This window comes from Vulpes lagopus, chromosome 11 (genome assembly GCF_018345385.1).
Source record: "Vulpes lagopus strain Blue_001 chromosome 11, ASM1834538v1, whole genome shotgun sequence".
Taxonomy (NCBI): Eukaryota; Metazoa; Chordata; class Mammalia; order Carnivora; family Canidae; genus Vulpes; species Vulpes lagopus.
Genome location: NC_054834.1, coordinates 42,646,306 through 42,656,131, shown reverse-complemented (window position 1 = coordinate 42,656,131; position 9,826 = coordinate 42,646,306).

Sequence of the window (9,826 nt, the reverse complement as noted above, 5' to 3'; positions counted from 1 at the left end):
TTTTAAAAACCCTCAAATTTATATAGATTTATGTGTATATGTGTGTATCAATTAAAATAAATTGCCACTATCTTTTCCACAGCAAGCCTTTTCCACCTGACCACCTTTGTCCCTCTTTGTCCCCAGCATGTAAAGGCTCTTGAAGAAGGAGCAGTGTCATAGCTGTGAAAGAGAAAGGAATCACTTTATGTCCCTAAAAACATGTACTATTCATTTGGGGATAGAGTAGCTAAGCTGAACCCAGAGCCCATGCAACCGTGCTTACCCCAGCTTTGAGATATTGGTGGAAGCATCTGGATTGTTCTTGAAAAGCTGATGTCACAAAAGTGTTCAGGTATTTACATGAAAATAATTGTAAACTTGGCTTCAGTAGTACAAACATTATAAATTTGATAGATACAAGGGTCTCCTCCTCAGAGCTGGCATTAGTCCTAAAACTAGGATCCATTTATGTCTTCTGAGGATTAACAACTTGTGTTCCAGGTAGACATGACTATAGAAATATAGGTGGCTTCTTGTACACATTTTTCTCTTGTACTCATTTCACTCTCTAACTCTTCAGAATAATTCAAAGTAAATTATGCTAGCATGTGAAAGATTTTGTGGGTTTGGATGAGAGTAAGAAGTAAATCTTAGTGTTATTTACCTTCTCGCTTTGATACTTTTTTTGACTGCCAAGCAAAGGTGTGGGTGACATTTGAAGTATCGTTAACTGATTTGGAAGAAGAGGGTTTTTTTTTTTAAACATAATTCTAGAAGCTTTTAAAAGTATGAGTGGGATTTGCACAGCAGGTGGTGAATGGCAGCTGTTTGGGCAGAATACGAACAAGAATATCAGACACCTCCACATTATAAAAGTCTCAAAAACAAAATATGCCGGGTCTGATGTATGACAATGCATATAAAATTACCTATTACTTTTTTCCTCTTTTAAAAACAGTTCTGATTATATTTCTTTTCTAGTTTTAATTTAGTACAAGACTAAAAATATTTTATATAAAATTAATTTGACTTTAAACCCCCCAAAAGCCCTTTAATAAATACTATAATTGTACCTTTAAATGTTTCTGTTTTTGTACTTCTCATTTATTGATTTAATTAGGAAAAGTAATAGGGAGGGACATTGTCATTGGATTTGAGGTAGATCTGACTTTTAAAAAAATATTTTATTTACTTGAGAGAGAGAGAGAGATGGAGAGCATGAGGACAGAAGAGGCAGAGAGAATGGGACAAGCAGACTCCCTGCTGGGCAGGGCTCCCCAATGTGGGACTCAATCCCAGGACCCCAAGATCAAGACCTGAGCTGATAGTAGATATTTAACAGACTGAGCCACCCAAGCACCCCTGAAATCTGACTTTTAATACCATTTCAACCACTATCATCTTAAAATGCTTAAAACAGGAGGTGGATATTTAAAAGATTTTAGTGTAAAGTTTTAGAAATATTTGTTTCGCTTTTTGGCCCATTTATTCATTGATTCAAACTTTTTTCAACTTCTGTATATGAAACCTTGTGGTGAATACAAAAATGAATAAACCATAGTTAGAATCTTCAATGAGCCTTCTATATAAGGAGGATGAGAGAGATATAATAGACATAACTATAAATGTGATAGAGGATAATTGCATCAGAATGGTGATATAAGGTTAGAAAAAAATATGAAGCTTCCACCAGTACACAGCAAAAAGCAAAATCAAGAGATATTGAATAGGCCAGATGATAAAGAAAAATGTATTTATAATAAACTAAAGAAGCTTTCCTGTACTACGAGCCCTGAACATAGTAGATATTAAACACATATTACTTAGATAAATATATTATTTAGTTCTCTAAACAATTAAATGAAGTAGAAATAATTATTTTCATTTTATAGATGAGAAAACTTATGAGTAAAAAGCCATTAACAACTTGAGCAGATCTATGCAACAATTAAATTTTAGAACAGAGATTTAAAGTTGGCTTCATTATATTTCAATTTCTACGTTTCTAAACACTGTACATTCCTGTGTACCTCAGGAAGGGAATTCAAATACCATAGTACTTACAGACCCAAAGCTGTACTTGTCCCTAAAGAATGAGGGACATTCTAAAGTGTAAAGCAGAGAAATCAGTTGAGGCCAGTGATGTACCAAAGTCATTTTCAGATCTACCACAAGAATGACTTCATGTGGGGTTGATAATTCACTTACCTGTGGTTGTATTTCCCCCTTGATATTTATAGGTAAGCTCTGTAGTAAGCTCTATAAGCAATTAGAACAGCCCAAATTGCATTTTTTCGATTAAAATTTTAATTTTGATTCTAGTTTAGTTAGCATCAGTGTTATATTAGTTTCAGATGTACAATATAGTGATCCAGCAATTCTATACATTACCCAGTGCTCATCATGGTAAGTGTGCTTGGAAATCTCACCTTTTTCACACATCTCCCTACCCACCTTCCCTCTAGTAACAGTCAATTTGTTCCCTATCATTGAGTCTCTTTCTTGGTTTGTCTCTCTCTCCCTTTTTTCCACTTTTTGTTCGTATGTTTTGTTTCTTAAATTCTACATATTCTTAAATTCTATATATGAAATCATATGGTGTTTATCTTTCTCTGAATATTTCACTTAGCATTGTACTCTGTAGCTCCATCCATGTTGTTACAAGTGGCAAGATTTTATTATTTTTTGTGGCTCAATAACATTCCATTTTATATGTACCACATCTTCTTTATCCATTCATCTATCAGGGGACACTTAGGCTGCTTCCATAATTTGGCTATTGTAAATAACACTAGAACAACCAAAATTGTTATCCCTTAGTTCAGGGCATCTTTATTGAGTTAATTTGTATAGAAATAAAAGTTTGAGTCATTCTGTAAAGAGTTCTCCTTAGTTGATCTGTTCAATCTACCCTTAATTGATCTGTTAGCTTACATTTATTAGGTATAAATCTATTAATTTATCCCAACTCATGACTTTCAAAGGATAATATAAAAATAAATTAAGATAAATGGAATCTACATTTTAAATAAAAACTGAAACACTGCCATTTAAACAGTTAATTACATACAAGCACATAAATTTATACCATATGTAAAAATATTATACAAATTTTACAAATATTTCCATAAATAAATGTACAAGTATCTCAATATACACTTTCTAAGATACCTCCCCCACATCTGGATGTGGTTGATTTTAGCTCAGCTTCCAATGACTCAGAAACAACACATACATAATTCTGCAGGCATAGTTAGAGTATATTACAGGTTAAATAGAAGTATGCATATTTTGTGTTAAATAGGCTACTCAAGGAGCTGTGTGATTAGAAAAATCTATTTTTAGTTCTAAAAACCCAGCTTACTAATGAAATACTGAAATACAAACCACCATACCCTATCCCATGAAACAAAAACAAAAACACAATACTTCAGCAAATACTTTTTAATTTCTAAATAAATATATTCTCTGTATTAATTTGTGTAAATTGATATTTATTTTGCATCAGTATCAGAAGGAGTCAGGTGCTGTGGTAAGTTTTTCATATATATAAATTAAATGTTACCCTTATTAAAATCATAAAATTGAGGTAAGTATCCCTATGCCACCTGTGGACATGAAACACAGTTCTGGCCCATGGTGTTAGGCAGAGGTCCCTTGGGAGACTGTCCTTCCATACAGGAGGGATAGCTGTACCCAGAGGAAGCCCCTTGCACTCTTCATTCCCCTTTGTCTTCTCTGGCCTACTGCTGTTGCCACAACACACTGCAATCACAAGGACAAAAGAGTACAATAGAGTAATAAGAACAATAGAGTAATAAGATAAAAGGAACCTAGCTCATTGATGTCAGACTGAGCCAAAAGACCGTCATGGCTTACTTATTATGTGAGAAAAATTAGGCTGTTATTTTTTAAAGCTACTATTAGTTTTTGGCTAATGAAATCACACAGGTGGAAAGTGAACAGGACAAAACATGGGTCTAAGTGACTTCAACACTAGTCTGTTTTTCTCTTTTGCCAAACTGTGTTATGCTTGGGGAATTCCTGGATTTCATGGAAAGGCAGGCGAATAAACAGTCATGAGTCACAATGACCAGAATATTACAGTTATGTTGTAAGCATAGTTTCATAAACACTTTCCCCCATATACGATTCTTTTTGATAGCCTCCTGTTTTGGGGGAACTAACATCAGAATAATTTGGTTGCCTTCCTAGGATCTTGCAAACCTTCCCCTCATTTTCCTGCAATGTGTCTCCCAGTGGGCAAGACACATTTTCGTCATAAGAGAGGAAGTTCAAATATCTAGTATGGTGCAAGGTGCTTATGAAATAGTTTTTACTATGCATCAGTCTCCAAACCACAATAACAATATGTATTTTTAGAAATGTCCACTGCTTTCAGGTTTAGATTCACTCCAAAACACCAGTAGTAGCTTCTAATTGACATTTATTATTCTACTGCAAGCTAAAGACAGATAGGTGTGTATATATGTGATATGAAAAGCAAGTATTTTTTTTTACCAATGTTCTTTTTCAAATCAAATCATAGATTTCATTGGACTTTTTGAAAAACTGTTTGCCTACTCTTTTATAGTGTTCCTTTTTTTCAACTCGAGTTACAATCTGACCCAAAGGTTTTGCTTCCTATGGTCATTAAGTATGGCAGCAGGCAATTGGACATTAGAATTTTAATGTAACACTTGTCACTTTTGGAGACCTACAGGAATTGGTGGTAAAACAATAATAATTAGGTTAGACAATATTCCAGTCTGGCATTTGTCTCAAGAAATCTGTGTGAATATTAATGATAAGATTAAACATAAGGTTGTATTTTAATTTACTATACTACTTGAAGTTATAAAATCATAATCAACTGAGCCTGATGCTTGTTGAAATTAAAGTTACTATTATGCTTATGAAAATGTAATTTAATTGTCATTTCTAACACTAATCATTGCCTAACATTTTCAAAGATGGAAGAAGATATTTGATATGATGAAATTACTAAAAATTAAGTCTGTTCTTAAATAGGACCCTGTTTGTCCAAAATATTTGGATAAAGGTACTTTATAAATAAGGTAATAAAATTTCTTTTGTTAACAGTAATCTTTTGCATTTATAAGGTGTGCTTCCTTCAAGAGGCTGAAACTGCTTTTAAAATATCTTTGTAGTGCTTCACAGTAACTCTGTGAAAAATGAAACATCTCTTTAAAAATGTCATTGTAAAAAGAATTTTCTCTATGGGAATAAATGACCTAACATTGAATAAATAGCCCCTGAAAATCTATTGCTCCCTTTGTCTGAGTCAAAGTGTACAGTCAGATCAATGGTCCCATTGAACTTTGCACTGGTCTGAAATCATCTAATGTATTTGATCAATTTTAGGTGTAATGTTTTAAAAAGGAGTAATTGATCATGTCAAATTTATCAGTTCATGTATCCCAAGCATTTCTTATATGTCTATGATATGTAATAGTGGTTCTTCAATAAATACTTAATATCTGAATTAATATCAGATGATGACTATGTAAATGCCATAAAAGGTATATATGAAGGGTTTAGAAATTTAAAGAAATGTATTAGTGTTTTTATTATTTCATAACAGACTACCACAAATGTAAAAAAAAGTCAGGATTCTGGGTAGAGCTCAACTGGGTTCTCTTCTCAGGATCTCACCAGACTGAAATCAAGGAATTGGCCAGGGTTGTATAACTATGGGAATGACTATCCCATCATAGTTTGCAATATAATATAAACTACCAAGGGAATGAGTATCCATCACATTCAAGTGCAGATGATTCTATAAGGTCTATATGCCAGGAAACAAGAATCTTGAGACGCTTGAGGACGATTTTAGAATTCTGCCCACTACAATAAATAAGTATGTACACACACACACACACACACACACACACAATCTGAGGCAAAATCAAAGAGATTCCTCATTTAAATATTTTTACTGGGACCCCTGGGTGGCTCAGCGGTTGAGCCTCTCCCTTTGGCTCAGGTCATGATCCTGGAGTCCCGGGATCAAGTTCCACATCAGGATCCCTGTGAGGAGTCTGCTTCTCCCTCTGCCTATGTCTCTGCCTCTCTCTGGGTCTCTCATGAATGAATAAATAAAATCTTTAAAATAATATTGTTACCATTTTCTCATTGTTATTTTCTTTCAGAAATACAGAGAAGGAAAAAGTAATGGTGATTCTTCTCTACCTGTAATTCAGCTATTTGAAGTTGACTTGTTTCATGGAATAATAGCTGACATATATTGACTGCTTATTATATGCCAGACACTCACCTAAATTCTTTAGAAACATTAGCTCATTTAACCCTCCAGAAACTGTAAGAGAGGCAACATTAATACTATTTTTTAAATAATAGATAGCACAAAGATACCACTGGTAAGTGGCAATGATAGGATGTTAAAATACATAGAATAACATAGAGAATATGTTAGAGTATAGAATAATATATATAATATTTCTATAATAGAATACATGCACAAAGAAAACACTGGTAAGTGGCAATGATATGATATTATGTTTGACATATATTATATACTCAATAAATAGCTATTAATTTGGTTATTGTTTTGGATTTTTAGAAAAGAAAATATTATAGAAAAACCAAAAGGATCGAAATACACACATACACTTAACTAGCACTGTTGCCGTATTATGTTAGAACTTCTCTAGGATAGAACCTATCCCAGAGTAGTATAAAATTAAATAGGGAAAGAACTTCTAATTCTGAGTAACTTCTGTTTAACAGTGATTATCTCAATATTGACCAAGGGAGCCCAGGGGAAAAAAAAAAGACAAAAGCTTAGAAAGACAATAAAAATGAAAACAGAAGCAAACCACTACAGGTAAGATCTCCATTCATTTTAAGAAAAAAAGATAGTGAATGAAAAGCATTTAACCCACACTTCATTTAATGGCATAACCTAACTTTGATCCCATGGTAAAGAAGCTAACTAAAATTATGCAAGAAGATGTTTTGTTTCTCTCAAAGCTCGATTTTGGTTTTTCCAACAGAAATCTGGGCAATGTCCTCTCCAGTTCCCTACAGCTGATTGTAGGAAGCAATGGAACTGTGTGGCTATGGAGGTCTTGAGAGAGGAAGCTGTGAGAGGCAAAGAAGCACTATAAGAAGTTTAATAACCAAAACCTAAATGCTGCAGGAAGAAAGCTGGGAGCAAGACATGTCATGAAGTGTGATTTTTTAAAGGTATTATGTCAATTCTGAGCAGCAGAGGAACAGGATCATGTTTCTGAATTAAAATTTTATAGGACCCCCATATAGTTTCAAGAAACTCTTTCACATGCTCAGTAAGGCTCATGAGATTCAGACTTCTTTATTAGTTATTATTAGTTATTCTGGCTTAAAAGGAACAGGGTAGGAACCAGTTGGGTGACCCGGAGAGAGACTGTAATTCTATGATACTTTTATTAAACTAATTTGATTTTAATATAAAGAAGAAACAGATCCACAGACATCTGCCACACTACTGTGAATAAGAATGCAATTTTAATCTTGTTCAAATCGATAAACATGGAACATAGTTAATAAAGGCATGTGCGTTGGTTGCCATGGTCAAAAAAATACTAATAGAAGTTTGATGGGAGGCAAAGAGACAATTGGCATAAATATAAAACTGACGTAGAATTACTTGATTAGTAGAATTGCATAGGGAATTATATTAGTGCTCAACAAACTTAGCATTGATAAATATATAAAAGAAGCAATAAAAACAATTGCTAACACTCAGGCTTTGTCATTATTCTACAATATTGTCTCTTAATGTCTCTAAGAATGAAAGTACGTTATTTGACATCATCACAAAAACTTGGTTGTAATTGTTGAGCCATTTCCTATAATAATTGCTTTTTTAGCCTTGAGGTTGGTTTTTAAAGCTTGAATTATGAATATTTCATATTATATTGTTTTCATATTCCATGTGCATACCTCATGCAAATTAACTTTCTTATAGCCTCACACTGACCTTTACCTCATTGAAGGAAATTAAATTGTAAAATGAATCTGCTTAGGAAAATCTTTTTCAAAAAAAGTCTCTTCCTCTACATTATTGAGGTTCAACAGAGCCTTTAGCATTCCAAGTCATCAATCCTATTATATAATGAAATGAAAACCTAGATAATTGATAGAAAATTAAAATACTTGGTTTGTCTCAGGATGAAAATGAAATAATGTTTAAAATATTGGAATAGAGTAGAACAGAAAAGGTAACTGCAACAATTAGCTCTTAATATTTTCAGGATTTCAAGATGCTTTTCTAACCATATACTGGCCTATTTGACATTTTCCTCAGGCTGCTTGAAATTGGTGAAACACATATTGAAACAAAGACACTTAGATTCTGTAAATGTCTGAAAATCCTCTATTTGTACTTCCAATAATTCATTTATTAGGATAAAAATACCTTAAATTCCTAGAAACAGGGACGCCTGGGTGGCTCAGCAGTGTGGCGCCTGCCTTTGGCCCAGGGTGTGATCCCGGAGTTCCAGGATCAAGTCCCACATTGGCTCCCTGTGTGGAGCCTGCTTCTCCCTCTGCCTATGTCTCTGACTCTCTCTCTGTCTCTGTGTCTCTCATGAATAAATAAATAAAAAATAAAATCTTTAAAACAATTCCTAGAAACAAAATTTTGCATGTTACTACAAATAACAAACTATTTTCTATTTTGAGAGTGCTCTCAGAACATTTTTTTAAAGATTTTATTTAATTATTTGAGAGAGGGTGAGAGCAGGTCCATGAGTAGGGGACAGTCCAGAGGGAGAGGGATAGGCAGACTCCTACCTATAAGTACAGAGCCTACACGGGGCTTGATCTCACGACCCTGATATCATGACCTGAGCTAAAACCAAGATTCAGATGGTTAGGCGACTGAGCCACCCAGGAGCCCCTTCAGAACCGTTTTTAACCTCTGATGATTTCTGAGGAAAATAAAATTATAGTTTGTGTATTTTCTATTCACAAAAATCTCAGCTGCCTCCTAAAATTTGCAAATGTAACCTTATGATGCCTCTTGGCACTGATGTCCTGTATACTAAAGAAGGAGAAAAACTTTGGGCTTCCTATACACCATTTATTTTAAATTCACATTGCATCTTATTTTCAACACTCTGAAATCATATTACATGGACTTTACTTCCTTTATCTAAACATCCTGATTCAATTTTCATATTAAAGTGTTTTTTAATGTAACATCAAGCATGGAATCAAAAATAGAAGCATTGGTGTTTATTTTTCCACCCAAAAAAGTTTTGTTTATAAGCTAGGCTTAAAGGGATCACACCTGTAAAGACAGAGTTTATAGATTTTAGAACAATCTTAATAAATTATTATTTAGTTTAAGAAGATGAAGTCTGAGAGATAAAATAACCAAGCCTATGGAATTAAGAGACCCAATTTCTTTTTCAGGAATCTTTCTTTTTCAGATGTAGAAGAAAGAATGACCACATATAAAGTCATGAAATTGGCAAGTTTTTGACGTCAGGGACCGGGAAACAAAAATATCTGTAGATTCTATAATTGTTTATTAAATTATCTCAGTTACATATAACATATTAATATATATACAAGATTCTTTCCCATTTATGAAGTTTTTTATAGAGATTAATTTTCTGTTTCTCCAACCTCCCTTCTTTTCCCTCCCATTTCTGTCACAGGCTACATTTCCTTCTGTATGATCCATGTTTTACTAGATTGTTAAATGCTCCTTTACTTTATGTGGCAGAATTAGAGGCTTTAAAGAGGATATATTCATCAAAAACTTTCAAATGTATAATTGTGATTTTGCATTGGATATCTGAATCCTTCT